At 33.5% G+C, this 15,768-nt stretch overlaps 1 long non-coding RNA gene across 1 annotated transcript; it reads left to right on the top strand.

Moving 5' to 3' along the window:
• Positions 1 to 819: 819 nt before the first annotated feature.
• LOC124985184 (uncharacterized) lies at positions 820 to 12,786 on the top strand. Its single transcript, XR_007108817.1, has 4 exons — positions 820 to 931; positions 9,116 to 9,265; positions 10,050 to 10,135; positions 12,602 to 12,786. It is a non-coding gene; the product is annotated as an uncharacterized LOC124985184 (long non-coding RNA).
• Positions 12,787 to 15,768: the final 2,982 nt, after the last annotated feature.

Raw genomic sequence — 15,768 nt, 5'->3', positions numbered from 1 at the left:
TCTATCTTTTTCATACCATCTCTCTTTCCCAAACAGTTTTGAGATTAGAAAGGACTCTTAGGAGGGCAAGAACTGCCTCCAGAGACATATAGTAAAAACCTTGTAATGACACAGAACTTTGGTTTCAAATTTCAAATGCATAAAGTATGAGGTCATATTGTTATGAGTTTAAAGAAAAACAATGCTTTTTGGTTAGGTTACAAAGACAGCGAAACATGCTGCATAAAACTGACCCTGCATTGTTTCAAAGGACCACGTAATTCATTTGCTACCCAACCTCACATCACTTTCTGAGCTTTTTGATAGTATAGGGCTACCAACTACCAGTAATACCCAGATTTAAGCTATTTTGGGGCACCTTACATTTACAGTGCTCCTTACCAGTGTTGTTGAGTCCTTCTCTGACCGCTTTTTATGAGTTTGAGATTTCTAGGAGTCATGAAGTAGGTTTTCCTCCATTGCCTTGCAAATCCTGCTTAATTTGGGGTGGTAGTTGTTTTACTTCCTCTTTACTATCTGGTGACTCCCTATTGGAGCCTCAGTCCTTCTACTACCTTACAATTTTTAGAATGTTCAATAAATCTAGATATTTGTCTTCCTCTCTAGGTTCAGAGCATCCCCCCTTATTGATTCATCCTTCCAATGAAGAGTAAACCATATGAATTCATTGGAAGAATTGCTATAAACAACTTCACCAGGAACTTGGGTAGAAAAGATATTCCTTTAAGAAGGAAGAAGACGAAAAGTTAAGATGTATCACCTCTAAGACAGTTTTGTGTGCACAGAAGATATTTTTACAATGTCACTTCTTCTTTCTAGGAAAACTAAAAAGATTCATGGATATCCAGGAAGGCAAAGGTGGGAGAACTTATATTTATGCAACTGGATGAATTCCAACGTTCCTGCACAAAGAAGCAGAAAGAAACTTCAAGTAAGACTTTATATGGATCCTCAAGGCAAAATGCAAATTTGGTCCGAGGCAACTGAGCTTCCACCTGGAGATGTGGGACTCTAAGAGCCAGTTAACTTGAAAGTTAGTGGAAGCAGAGATGTGAAATTAAGAGAGTAGTTTCCATAAGGGAGCAGACTCTCAATCATAACTTATGAATAAGGTTTAAAGAGAGTGGTGTTGAACCCTGGAAGAACACAACATTTTAAAAATCTTTATTTTTTTGTCATTAAAGTGCATAAAAGAGTCTCTTCAAAATAGTTTTATGAACATTTTAATAAATTGAAAAGAATTTTCCAAGACATCTTTAACTTTCTTTTCACATCAGAAGTCACTATTTAAAACATAAGGAAAATTAATTTTGCATTGTGGCTTTTAATATTAACATTCATTCATCAGTTTAATGCAATGTTTACTTACTGAATAAATACTTCTGAGCCTCTATTCTGTCAGGCACTTTGCAAGAACTAGAGATGAAACAGCGAACAAAAGCAGATAAAGCATTCTTCTCATAGAGCTTGCCTTCTCAAATACAGGGGGGATTTGATAAAAACAATAAACCTAATGATGCAATATTTCATTTAATCATAAGTGCTAAGAAGAAAATAAATCATAGTTAAAGCAGAGTGAGGAACAAAGAAGAAGCAAAAGAAAAAACAGGGCAAGTGGAGATAAATTGGTTAAGAAAGTAATGTTTTCTGTAATAAATTTCACAAGTACCTAAATCCAATGAAGAAGCCATCAGAATAGCCAAAGGAATAATGTCAGACCATGTTCAAAATATTAATTACAATAATTTAAAAAGCAATCATGACAGCAGAAGCAGCAGGTGCAAGCTATTGGTGAAGACTATATATTTGAGCATCATTCTAAACAATTTTTGTATGCTATACATCATTGTGAGTTTTTTTAATGTCCTTAATGAATTTATTGATTGATTGATTGCATACAGGGATGAGTTAGTCATTATGTTTATTTTTAATTATGTGTGGACTCATGTATAGCAGATAGAGGTCCTGTGTGCACTTCACCTGGTTTCTTTCAGTGGTGACATGCAAACGGCAAGCACAGTATGAGAAGCAGGATATTGTCATTGATAAAAATCCACTGGATCTTGTTCAACCTTGGTTAGTGCAAACATGCACTCATGTGAATGTGTGCATTTAAGTCTATGAACTTTTACCACATGTGAAGATTTGTGTGACCACCGCCAGATTCAAGATACCGAGAGTTCCAGAACTCTAAGAATTTCTCATGCTTCCTTGTGTGGCCGTACTACCTCCCTTTCACCCTTGATGCCAGTTCCTAACTCCTGGCAACCACTAATTTGTTCTTCATGTCTATATTTTTGTCATTTCAATATTCTATGAATGAAAATTTATAGTATGTAATCCTCAAGGACTGCTTTTTCACTCAGCACAATTCACTCAAGATTCATACAAGTTGTTGTATCTATCAATACTTCCTTCTTACTGAGTAGCATCCCATGGTATGGCTACACTATAATTTGTTTAATGATTCACCTGTTGTTTCATGCTGTTTCCAGGCTTTTGAATTTATAAATGAAGCAGCTAAGAGCATTTGTGTAACATTTTTATGTGTACAGAAGTTTCCTTTTCTCTTGCCCAGTAGTGGAATTGCTGGGTTATATGTTAAGTCATGTTTAGTCATGTAAAAATCTGACAAACTGTTTTCCATATTAGTGCCATTTTACATTCACAGAACCAATCTATGAGGAATTTAATATCACTGCATCCTTGTCAACTATTAGTATTGTCATTATTGGTAATTTTAACTGTTCTAGTGGGTGTTACTTTTTTTTAAAATTAGTGTTCAATTTACTAAACATATTCAAAAGACCATTTAAGTATTTTAAGTATGCTAGTGCAGCTTATGTGACTTCGATATGCCTAGAAAATTTTAGCAATCTACTTAAAGTGTTCTTTTAATAATTGTTGTTCTCATTTACATATTTAGTTAACCACTTTCAACACTTTAAATTTTTTATGCATTAGATATGATTGATTTCCTTTTAAAGTACTTCAATTGTCTGACTAACAAATGAAACTGTTGGAGTACTTAAAAATTATAAATCTAGCATATGATACTTGTAAGTAAAGTGAAATTAAATTTGGCCTAAATGTTCTAATATATCACATTATAGTTTTGGATATGTGATTTTCAATTGAAAATTTATTGAGTTTATATAGTTAAACTGAAGTTACAATTTTATGACAAATGGAAAAATTAAGTCAGTAAAAATAGTCTTTTTAACACATAGTGTAGGAACAATTGGATATCAATAGCCAAAAAAATAAACTTTGATCTCACCCTTACATATTTTATAAAACTTTACTGGAAATGGGTTCTCATGACCTAAATGTAAAAGACAAAACTACAAAATTTTAGGAGAGAATATGATAGAAAATCTTCATGATAACATCAGGTGACAAGTTTTAGACATGAAACCAAAGGTATAATTTGCCAAAAAAATAAATAAATAAATAAAAATAAAAAAAATTAAAAAAGGCCATAGGTTGAAGTTCATCAAAATTTAAAAAAAATGGTCATAAGTTGAAGTTCATCAAAATTAAAAACTTTTGCTCTGTTACAAACCTAAGGCAATGAAAAGACAAGTCACCAGTTGGATGAAAATATCTGCAAATTATATATTTGGCAAAGAATTCAGAACATACACAGAAACCCTCAAAGCAAACAAACAATCCAATTTCAAAATGTACAAGACTTAGACACTTCTCCAAAGAAACCATATAAATGGTAAATAAACATATGAAAATATGTTTAAGATCATTAACTATTAGGGAAAGGCAAATTAAAACCATCACAAAGTATCACTGCACATATGCTAAAATGGCAAAAAATAAAAAATGCTAATCATGTCAAATGATAGTGAGGGCGTGGAGAAATAGGATCCACAACATTGTTGGTGTAAATATAAAATGAACCATCCTCTCTGGAATTTGGTGAGGTACATTCTTAAAAATACACTTAACCTATGACCCAGCAATACACAGTTTTATGTCTTCCTTTCAACTATGAATACTTTTACTGTTTTCTCTGGTTTTATTGTATATAGGAATTCAAGTCAGATACTGAATAGAAATGAGAGCAGACATCCGTATCTTGTGACCATTCTTAAAAGAAAAGTATCCAATTCTCAATATTAACAAGTATGTTAGCTTTAGGATTTTCTAAATATTTCTTTATCAAGTTGAAGACATTCCCTGTACTTCTAGTTTTCTGTGAGTTTTTAAAAAAATAATCATGAATGGGTGATGGGTTTTATAAAGATTTTCTGTATTAATTGATGTGATCATGTGATTTTTCTTCTTTATGCTACTGGTATGGTATATATCACTTGATTTTCAAATGTTGAACCAACCTTGCATATCTGATATAAATCCCACTTGGTCATTGTGTGTAATTTTTATACAATTTTTAATAGATTCTTGAATTTGATTTGCTAATACTTTCTTGAGGACTTTTCTGTCTATGTTTATAAGAAATATTAATTTGTACTCATCTTCTCTTGTAATGTTTTTATCAGGTTTTGTGTTAAAGTAATTCTGATCTCATAGAATGAATTGGAGGTTATTCTGTTCTATTTTCAGGAAATGATGGTAGAAATTTAATACTAGTTCTTCATTGAATGTTTAGCAGAATTCATTGGTGAAACCATCTAGGTTTGATGCTTTATGTACTTGGAATGTCATTAATAACTCAATATTTTTAGATGTAAAACTATTCAGGTTACTTTTTTGTATGTGAGTTTTGATAGTCTGTGTCTTTCAAAGGATTGGTCCATTTTACCTAAGAATGATGTAAGTAAAATTTGTTCATAATTTTCCCTTATCACCTATTTAAATTCAGTTTTCATTTTTATATTGGCAATTTGAGTTTTCTTTCTACTTTTGAGGTTAGCATAGCTAGTGGTTTATCAATTTTGTCAATCTTTTCAAATAATTAGTTTTTGGTTTTATTGATTCCATCATTATTTTTCTATTTCCAATTTCATTTATTTTGACTCTATTTTTTAATATTTATTTTTTCTGTCTGATTTAGGCTTAAATAATCAAATCTCAATCTCTTTTTGGGCTTGTGTCCTGGTTTGACCGATGGGATAGGTGGGCAGGAATTCTCTTCTCTCAGCAAAGTTCAGCAAATTTCTTTTCCCTGGGGAGTTTGCGATTTTCCTGTACCCCTTCCCTTGCCAGACCCTCAAGGGAATGTTTCTCAACTCTTCATCTTGAATACCTGATGGGGTTCCTGGAGGTAGATTCCATGAAACATGAATGTCCTCCTATGACTGTGGTCACTGAGTTCCACACCTCTAGGAAATTGTTAAAATTATTTCTTAATAGTTCTAGTTTATGGCTCCACTGGTGTCTGTTCAAATTTTGGACATCTTGGTTAATATATTCTTTGGGATTCACCTGTCTCTCCATATTTCAAGGTGGCAGCTTGCCCATTAACCTCAGTTCTCTAATAGGAAATTGATTTTTAGTTAGTCAGTTAATCTTGTAAGAATGGCAGTGACAACTTTTTGGCTCTTTACTTGTTGATGCTGAAACCAGCAACCTCCACTGTTTATTTTTCAACATGTCCATATTGAATACTGAATCTATCCCTTTTAAAGATGTTTATTACTAGAGAAAAAATAACTGTTGTGGCTAAATTAGGCTTCCTACTATCTGAAATTTACTCAGGGACCTGGAGTTTCAGGTGTCCAGGGAAATCTTTGAACTGACTAGCTTCCCTACTTAGTACTCTGTATTTTTATGGCTAGAAATTATGTCCTAGACTTCATAATTTCAAGAGTCCAATGGGCATCTAAAACAGATCTCCAGTTTATTTCTGTCTTGATGAAATCATGGAAGACGCTAATTTTCCCAAGTTGATTACTATTTTGAATCTTGCATTTAAAAATACCTGTTAGGATATTTAAATATCTTCACAAGTAGGTCTAAAGGTTTTAACTCAACAGAAATTTTATGACATGTAAATGTGTTTTCTGTCTTATGCTAGACACTTGACTTTGAATCATGCTTTTTCAAAATCTCAACTGTTTACAGTTCTTGAAAATATCATTAACTAGATTTTGGATATTTCTTTTTTTCCTCATTGAAAGTCACAATTTATGAGGTTATGCTATGAGGTTTTATCAATTCTATGAAGAAATAATATCCCTATTTCCACATAGAAAACATGCTTTGAGAAGTTAAGGATACTTTTTTTTTTTTTTTAATTTGAATTTAGTTAAGTGCTGGATCTGGAATTCAAATCCAAGTCTTCTAATCTATCATTATAGAGGTAGATGAGCAATAGCCAGAGACTGTCCTATTTATAGTATGAGACAGGGCACCATGTACTTCTGAATATTAAGAAACAGTGTTATTAGAGTTGTAAAGAGACAGATTCATCATGTCTTATTGGGGAGATTCAGAAAGTATAAAACTCTCACTTCTAAGAAGATTTAAATAAAATTTTATATCTTTATGCATAAAAACTTTATCCCTAAAAGTTCTGACAATATATCTGTAGAGATAGGTGTTTAAATGCTTAAATGCATATGAAAGTTTACATTAAAAGTTTCCCATTAGTATTGTTTGCTAATATAGTTCATATTAGATATTTTTATGTCTGAAACAATTTTTTTTTTACTGGCTGGAATGATAAGAGGATTTCAGAAATTGTAAACACCTTTATAGTTATCTGAAAAGGATAATATGCAATAGTAATGAGTATACCTAGCACTCAGATCTTGGCTTCAAATCACCATCTGCTACTCAAAAGAACCAGGGATCACGGGAGAAATGATTACTGTATATCTGGGGCATGGAAAGTACCTGGTGAATACACTATCAGAAAGTAAGGAAGTACTTAAAAACTTTGAAGGGAAGGTTACAAAGGCATTGGAGCTGTCCTGAAAAAATTCTGACAATGAAAATTTAAACACTTAGAACTTCAACTTCAAAACGGATTATGCTGATAATGGATTATAGCATATTGAATAAAAAATAATAAAATAAACCATGAATCCACAGAGGTGTTTCCCCCAAAATAAAGAGGTGTAGAAACAAAGAAACCTCTTCTTTAGAGAAGAATGATATATAATGAATAAAAATTGATAGAAGTAGAAATGGTCATTTTCATCTAAACTATACTAATTATTTCAGGCAAAGATCATAAATAGATACCAAAAGCATTGAGTCATATGCTTGTTGAGAAATCATATATTCACACCATGTTCATATAATAAGTATTATTTATGAATTAAAAAATAAAACAGTCATAGCTATTTTGTAATGTAATCTGACAGATACCACATTGACATTAAAGGTAATGGGAAACACTGGCATCATTTTCCTCCTAATGTCAAGCAAGGCAAAGAATCACCTATTGTAGCATTCCGGCCCAAAGTCTTTAAAGTGAAATTAATCATGAGATAACACCAAACAAAATGATCTTTTTTCTAAAAAATTTTTTTTTAGTTGTAGTAGGTATAATGCCTTTATTTTATTTATTTATTTTTATATGGGTGCTGAGGATTGAACCCAGTGCCTCACACGTGTGAGGCAAGCGCTCCACCACTGAGCTACAACCCCAGGCTCCAGAATGATCTTATAAGGCATTCTACAAACCAATTAGTCTGGATTCTTCAGAAAGGTTGATGTTATAAATGTCAGAGGGAGAGAATGAAAGAGAGAAAGGAAGAAGGAAAGGGAGAGATAGAAAGAAAAGATCACTTTCTTAGATTAAAGGGGAATAGAAACAATTATTGCATGGGGCATAGCAAAAAACGTAATGAGGGAAGTAATTGGGCACATCTGAACATTTTCTCAGTATCATAAAGTACTATTCAAAAGTGTGGTCCTGAAGTCAGTGCCAAATGCCTTTTTACTGATCTCTTTTATTGATCTGAAAGATAATAAGTACAGAAATTGAAAGTAAATAATTAAAAACTTCTGGAGCAATTTGCTATTGTTGTGGTATATAGGTACTTGCTCATTTTTTTAGTTATTTTATTTTATTTCTAATTGATTGCAAATGAGGAATACTAATCTTTCCCCATGGATAATTGGAGAAATGATTTATTAACTAATATCATTATATCAAGATTTTATTTCTTGAGCATGATAATGAAATTATGACTATGCAGGAAAATGGTCTTGTTTCCTGTTTCCTAGGAAATACAAGCTGGAGTATTTTATAGTTAGAGATGAATATTATGATATATGCAGGATATTTTGAAGTGACTCAGCAAAAAAAAGGTGGAGGTGGGGCTATGTTTGTGTAGCCATACAGTATATGTGGCAATGTTAATAACTGGTGCATAGAGGTAAAGGGAATTGGCATTCATTGTATTGTTGTTACTATTTTTATGAAAGCTGGATAATTTTCACAATAAATGGATAGGAGAAAAGATATATTGAGACAAAAGAACTTTTGCACAGACCCTTACATTTTTACAGCTCTCAAAATATAACTCACTTTTAGTGATATATTTCTTGTAGTTTATAAAATCATGGTCTTGTTTCCAGGTTGTGTATTTTTAAATGAATAATAAGCCTTATAAAGTCAATATAAACTAAATATTCTAACACAAGGTATATTGTACAAGTAATCTCAGAAACGTATTCAGGGGCTATAAGAACAAACAAACTATGATCTAGACATAATGGTGTTTGGAGAAAAAGAAATCAAGAAAACTTTGAAGTAGTTTCTGTAGCTGCTTTGTTTCTGATATAAGTTGCTGTTGAATCTGAAGTTACTTTATTTTATTATGATCACTTTAAAAATCATAGTCCTCTCCATTAATCTTTATATAGTACTTTCATATTATAATTTGCTTCATAGCTGGTTTCTCCCAACCTTCTTATAAGGTAAATTAGAATAATTTTTACTAGTATGGAATAGAGAGGTTGAGTGACTTGTTCTGTCATGCTGAGAGCTAATTATATAGGCAGAATTTAAAGGTAATGGCTTTAAATACCTTTCAAATACTAATGGAAAAATATCACCTTTTCAAATCAAACCCTGTTTTTTCCAAAACAAAATAGTCATGATACTCCTGACTTTATTTCCTCTTTTGATTCTCATTGTTTAAAAATCAAATTCAATGCATATTATAAAATTATTATTTAGGACATTCTATTCTGTGTCATGCACTTTGGACATCAAGTTGCACAAGACAACGACCTTGTCCTTCAGTTGATCATGGAGTGGAAAATGAGACAGATGTATGAAAAGAGTTACGTGGTCTGAGAAAAAGTTTGGGTGGAGTCCCCAACTGAGGTGAGCCAGATATCTCCAGATTTTACAGTTAAATTTGTCAAGATTGTTTTTAAGAGTTATGAGTGGTTTTGGAGAAATACAAATACCTTACTGAAGGACTAACTACAAGGGCTCTCAATTGATTTGTGTTTGACTCAACTCTCTTTTATTCCCCCCCCACATTTTGAAAATTGGCACATTATAGTTTTACACACTGATGGAATTTGTTGTTACATATTTTTACATGGCACACAATACACAATATAACAATATAATTAGAGTTTTGGAAGCGCGCATGAAGGGAGTAAAAACCTAAAAGATTAAACAAAACAGGTGTAATTGCAATGCTGCATATCATAGTGGTGCTACTCAGCGTTCAGTTGCTGTGACACGATACCTGACAACGTCAATTTAGAGGAGGAAAGATTTATTTTGATTTACAGTGTCAGAAGTGTCAGTCCACCATTACGTGGTCCTATTGCTTTGAACCTGTGGCATCTCAGTTCATCATGGGCAGTAGGAGTGTGTGGTGGAGGAAAAATTCTCACCTCATGTCAACCAGAAGGTAGAGTGAGAGAAAGGTGTGGGGGTCCCAATATTCCTTCAAGGACACATCCCTAATGATGTAAGTTCTTTCCACTGCAACTTTCATTCTAAAGATTCCACCAGCTCTCACCAGTGCCACAGGCTGGTGGCTAAGCCTTTAACACAAGAACCTTTGGGGGACATTTCAGATCCAAACTACTTCAGGTATGATCATATATTCATGTTGGTAAAATATGTTTTTTCTATCTCTTCATTATAGTGCTGCTATCTGAGAAGAGCAGTTCCCTTTCCTGATTGGCTTGTCTTGTTTCTCTTGTGATCTCTTCAGCTTTTTCTTGGTGCAAGGTGGGCATTTTCTCTGCATTTCTGACCTTTCACTAACAGTGACTAAATTCACACGTTGCATGCTCAACTAAGTAAATGCTATTTCTGGCATGTATTAGATTAATGTGATTTGCATTCTCTTTAAGAAATTCAATATACAAAAAATAGCTTTATACAAAAAAGATACATTAAAGGTAGCTATCTAGCTATCTAGCTATTTTTGGATAGGAGTGTATGATATAGATTCTGGTGCATTGTGAGTTTTCAAAAATACTTCTTGAATAAATAGTAGACTTTTCTAGTAGGTGTGGTTGTCATTTGAGTTTGAATGAAAAGTTACATGATAGCAAGAAAGCATGTTCTATTTGCAAAATAAAAGTTTGCAAGAATTTATTGCATAATACTATTTCCAGAGTTATAACTTCTACTTTTATACTGCAAGCATTTAAAAATAATTAAAAATGCTGGTATTTATTTATTTATTTATTTTACAGTGCTGGGGATTGAACCCAGGGCCTTGTGCATGTAAGACAAGCACTCTACCAACTGAGCTATATCCCCAGCCCTAAATGCTGGTATTTATTGAAGATTAACACAACTGTTTTTAGGAAGATAATTTATGATGTCCACCTATTCATCTAGTCCTCCTCTACTTTGTTTTGTTTTGTGGGCCATTTTCCCTGTTATTTTGTGTGGTTAAGCTGTCTTTTGCTACCTTCATTCAAACATGTATGGTTAAGGGCATTAGTAAAGAAAAAATATTTTATTTTTTCCTTTTTTAAAACCCAGACTATGTTTCAGAAGCTAAAATCTTGTGTATCTGGCCGCATTTTTATTTTATTTTATTTTTTATAATTTTGTTTTTGGTTGAGGAATAGAATGTCAATATTTCCACTGCTTTTTGATCACTGAAAAAAATATTACAGAAGGTTGTGAGAGGAGAATTTGAAGAAATGTTAATTGTCAGAACATTCATGATTTTACTCAGGGATTTGCTAATTTGTGGAAAGAACAGTTAACCAATTATGCAAAAATACACAGAAATTGTACATCTGCTAAATTTTTTTAATATTGTAATTATTTTCTGTTGCAATAGTGATTGATTACATCTATATTTTCCTTAAGAATCACTTTGTGGCAACAGCTGTTCATCCTGATACCAGGCTATGTCAAAATGGTTGCTGACTTAAAAGGTCTTGCAATACACTTTATTATATACCTAATGAGAAGTGACATGTTACTAGTGAGAAATCGGGCTCTGCATCTAAACATCTTCTGGATTTGTGCTTGGATAGACCTGCTGAACTAATGCGACCTCACCATGAACCACAAGTATAGTATTTTCCCCAAATACAGCACTACCACGTTAATTCACATACACTTTACACTTGGAAATCAAATTCTGACAGCAATGAAAATAAGTATATAAAGACAATGTAAGAAGTAATAGTAGGGATAACCAAGCATAATTCAAAAAGTGTTTATCTTATTGTTTTAATGTTGTCTGTCCAGTGGTCTGGCTCTAACTACGGGATAAATTTAGAGTTGATGAGACCTGTACACGCCACATTTGTCTCCCAGGTATCTTGCAATAGCAAGATGTTTAATAATGGAAGGTGTGGTTTGTTTTCTGTGTATTCAGGTTTTAAACAAAGCTACGGGCATTTAACCAACCATGATTAGTCTGGTCTGACAGGTTGACTAAATGATTTCCCAGAAGGTTGGTTTGGTTGGACTAAATTCTTTCTGAAAGCGATTTTCTTTAACATGGTTAAGTAATGTCAATAAAATGATTCTAAAAGCAGCTTATCTTAGTGTGAGCTAGAGAAGGTCAAGATGAAGTGTGAGAGAAACCCTCCCACACAGCCACTATTCACTTTCAGTGAGGATTCTCCTATGGCACTGGATTCAATGTGTTGCAATTGCCAAACTGTTGTAGGGCAGCCAAGAAGTCCTGTAACAGGCTATAGAAAAGATAAAAAATCGACATCATCTTCCTTGAAAAAGAATAAGAGTTTTTCAGGAGAGATGTGGATGAAGGAATGCTTTTTCCTTAAAGGTGTGATGCATGCAGAATGAACAGTATGTATATGAGTGATCTCAGGCTTTAAAATTAGATTGAGTGAAAAAAAAATTAATAATGAATCTTTTGGCTAATTTAACTTTGATATTAAGTGATATGTTTCTGTTTCACTGGTGTCAATGAATAATTTGCATAAAAACTCTGCACTCATTCAATGTGTCATCACACCTTGCCCAGAAGAGTAAAATGCCTCATTTTTTCTAAGTGAACAATAATGTAGATTAGGGAATAGGCAATTGATTTGTTGAAAATATAAAATCTATTCAACTCATTACAAACGCAGGGGAAGAAACACAAGGTTCATTGAGCCATCTAGAGTAGGTAGTCCTTTGTTTCAATAATTATTGAAGAATAATGGAAATGTAATGAAACTAATCTTTATATCTTTTATGTGAATTTTACAGAATTAGTCATGCATAATTGCTTCTCTACCCTGAGAGGTGAAGGAGACTACACTTTGCCCCTGAGCAGAAAATCACACGAAGCATGTTCTAGCTTCAGCCATAATTCTGAGTGAAGGGAGAAGAACTGGCATTCACCGGTATTCTCAGTACACATCCTACAAAGTCTTCCTCATTCAAGTGAGAGCCTTTACTTCCATGATTGTGCATTGACTTTTACTAAGAATGTGACTTTCTTTTTGTGGAAATATTATAGGAAATAATAACTAATCATTATTGCGTGATGGTTTCATGCTTATGTTTGTTTCTCATTTGCATTGTTTAATTTTTTCTTTAGTGGTATATTTAAGAGATTTTTGCATGTTGAAAAATTTCTCTACAATAGAGTGAGAAAAATTTGCTAAAATTCTGATTGCTTTATATGGTCATTGTTTTATCTTAGGGCTGTTTGTAGATACTCAGAGTGAAATGTTTAAAGGGCTAGACAGCAAGTATACAGCAAGTATACAGAACTCTGAAATACTGTTGGGAAAAAAAATAAATATAAATTCCATTTTTCAATTGAAAATTTTGGCTTAAATACCTTATTCTAATCCTTTCCTACTATGTGTCTCTTTTTTTTTTTCTTCCTTTATACCACTCTTCAGCCCAGACTGCTTACCATTTTATATCTTTGTGTGTTTTTCTCATAGTTTTATACATTTTCAGGAATATTCTCCATTTCAGGAAATCTCAAAGAGGAGATTATTCTACAAAGATTCTATGCTTCTATGTACTACAAACTTTGCTAGGCCTTTAGATTGCACTGAAACCCAGATTGAGCTGTACTGTGATTTCTCCATCAAAAATAAAACAATTCAGGGCATGTTGTATTTTCCCCAAATAAAGCACACTTGACACACCTGACAAGGCATTAGTGTGAAGTGTGGAATTTTTTTATTTCTTAATTTTGAGGCAGGGTCTTACTAAGTTGCTTAGGGACCTCACTAAATTACCGAGGCTGGCTTTGAATTTGTGATCCTCCTGCCTTAGCCTCTCAAGCTGCTGAGATTACAGGCATACACCATAGCACCTGACCCCAGTCCTTTTATTATAATTGTTTTTTATTTTGAGATAGGATCTTGCTAAATTACTTAAGATCTTGCTATATTGCTAAGGCCTGCCTTGAGTTTGCAATCCTCCTGCCTCAACTTCTGGAGTTCCTGGGATTATAAGACATGCACCACCATACCCAGAAGAAGTGCAATTTTTTTTTGAATAATTCATAGGAGAAACTGAGGAAGAATTCCACACCACACATACCACAAACATTTCTCCTGCAAGCACTCACTAGGCATCTCTTTCCCTCTTCCAGTTACTGTATTTCCCTCACCTTCAATCTTTCTCTAGTGACCTAAAGCATCTTTATTTCCTTCAACATTCCTGTGCATGTAGGTAGATCCCAGGTCTGCAAATTTTGCAGCTCACTCTTCAAGCAGATTTATCAAAACACTTTCTGAACAAATGATGGGCTCTCCTTAAAGTGATCTCTCTCCAGTTGCTAAGAAAAACAAGAATTTCCTGCATATTGTTATCATGGTATAGAGATAGTATGTCTTTCTTTTACTAGTCTGTGTGCACTATAAAGGCAGAAAAAGGTGGCATTCATCTTCACAACACATTTTCCTATTAATGTGTCCCCATCTCAGCAAAGGCCACTCAATCATCCAAGTAAGATATCTTTGATTCTTCCCTGGTTCACATTCCAATTTGTAAGCAGGTTATAATTATTTTACCTTCAAATACTCTCTTCGTTCCTATTGCTCTTTTCTATTATGATTATAATAGGTTTCTACTGGTTTCTCTGCTTCTCCTATTGTCACTTCTCTGTTCTTCACACTGCATTGTTACTTGTTGTCTTTTGCAAGCTCCATACATCACCTGAATTAGAAAAGTAGAGGCGATCTCACTGTCTTCTGAAGCACTTTGCATCGTATTTCAGAACCAGAGCAATTCTAGGCCTGCATAGCTCTTTGCCTTGCATGTGTCTTTCCTTCCATACTCTGCACATCCTAGACACGAAGCAACATTTATTCCAAGTTCCTTGGACCTAACATGCAAACAGATACCTTCTGGACTTCACTCATTCTGTGCTTTATGCCTAGGTTATTTTTATTCCTAAAGTCTTCACCTCTGGTTCTGCATCAGCCTTCAAAGTCTAGCACAAATGCCAACTTTTCTTTGAGACCTGCCTGCTCTTGCTCCTTACATGTAGAATTAATTGAATCTTCCTCTTCACACATGTGGGTGGTACATTTCTGTATTAGAATACTTATCTCACTAAATTATGCCTTTAATTATTTGCCTAAGTTTTTTTCCCCACCAGATAAGAGAGCATGAAGTTGGATATAGTTATCTTAAAATTGCTATTGCTACCTTGTCACCTAGCACATATTAATTGATATGTACCTTCATCCATTTATTCATTAATAATATGTTTTGGATTCTTAAGGATTTGGAGCTACAATTTAAACTCACAACTATGAAAATTGTCCTGTAATAAAGGTGAGAGTATCCTAAGCATTTATACTGGGGGACTTAGCAAGGCTTGAGTGCTGCTGAGTTGAGAAAGGAAAAGTAAGCATATTTGAACCAAAGAGTAGAAGTTAAATAAGAGTTAAATAAAAGCAATGAAGTACCTGGGTGAAGAGCATTTTAAATAAGGGGAGTAATAGCATGTACCCTGGAAGGATGGAGCTTCCTTATATAAGATGTGGAAGAAGATTAAGATCCATGGAGTATAGACAATGAGGGAATATGGTAAGAGAAACAATGGCGAGAGAGAAGGGCTATGATGGCCAATGGGTTTTAAAAACTCATAAAAGAGATTCAACACATGAATGGAAACCCCATTCAGGGTTTTAACAGGGGATGACATAATCAAACTTACATTTCAAAAATATCATCCTGGCTTCAAATGAAGAACAGAATGGATAGAGGCAAGAGTGAGGGCAGAAAAACCAGGCAAGATATGGTAGAGGTAGAAAGAAGTGGATGTATTTCAGGAGGCACAAATTATCCAGATTAGTTTGATTTAGTTAAAAGGAATAACAGAGGGATATTATGAATGGTGCTCAATAATGTGGTATGGGCAAATTAATGAGATGAGATATGATACAATGAGATAGAAA

This window comes from Sciurus carolinensis, chromosome 5 (assembly GCF_902686445.1).
Source record: "Sciurus carolinensis chromosome 5, mSciCar1.2, whole genome shotgun sequence".
Lineage (NCBI taxonomy): Eukaryota > Metazoa > Chordata > Mammalia > Rodentia > Sciuridae > Sciurus > Sciurus carolinensis.
The sequence above is the reverse complement of the archived record's forward strand: the minus strand, read 5'-3'. Positions and strand labels throughout refer to the sequence as shown.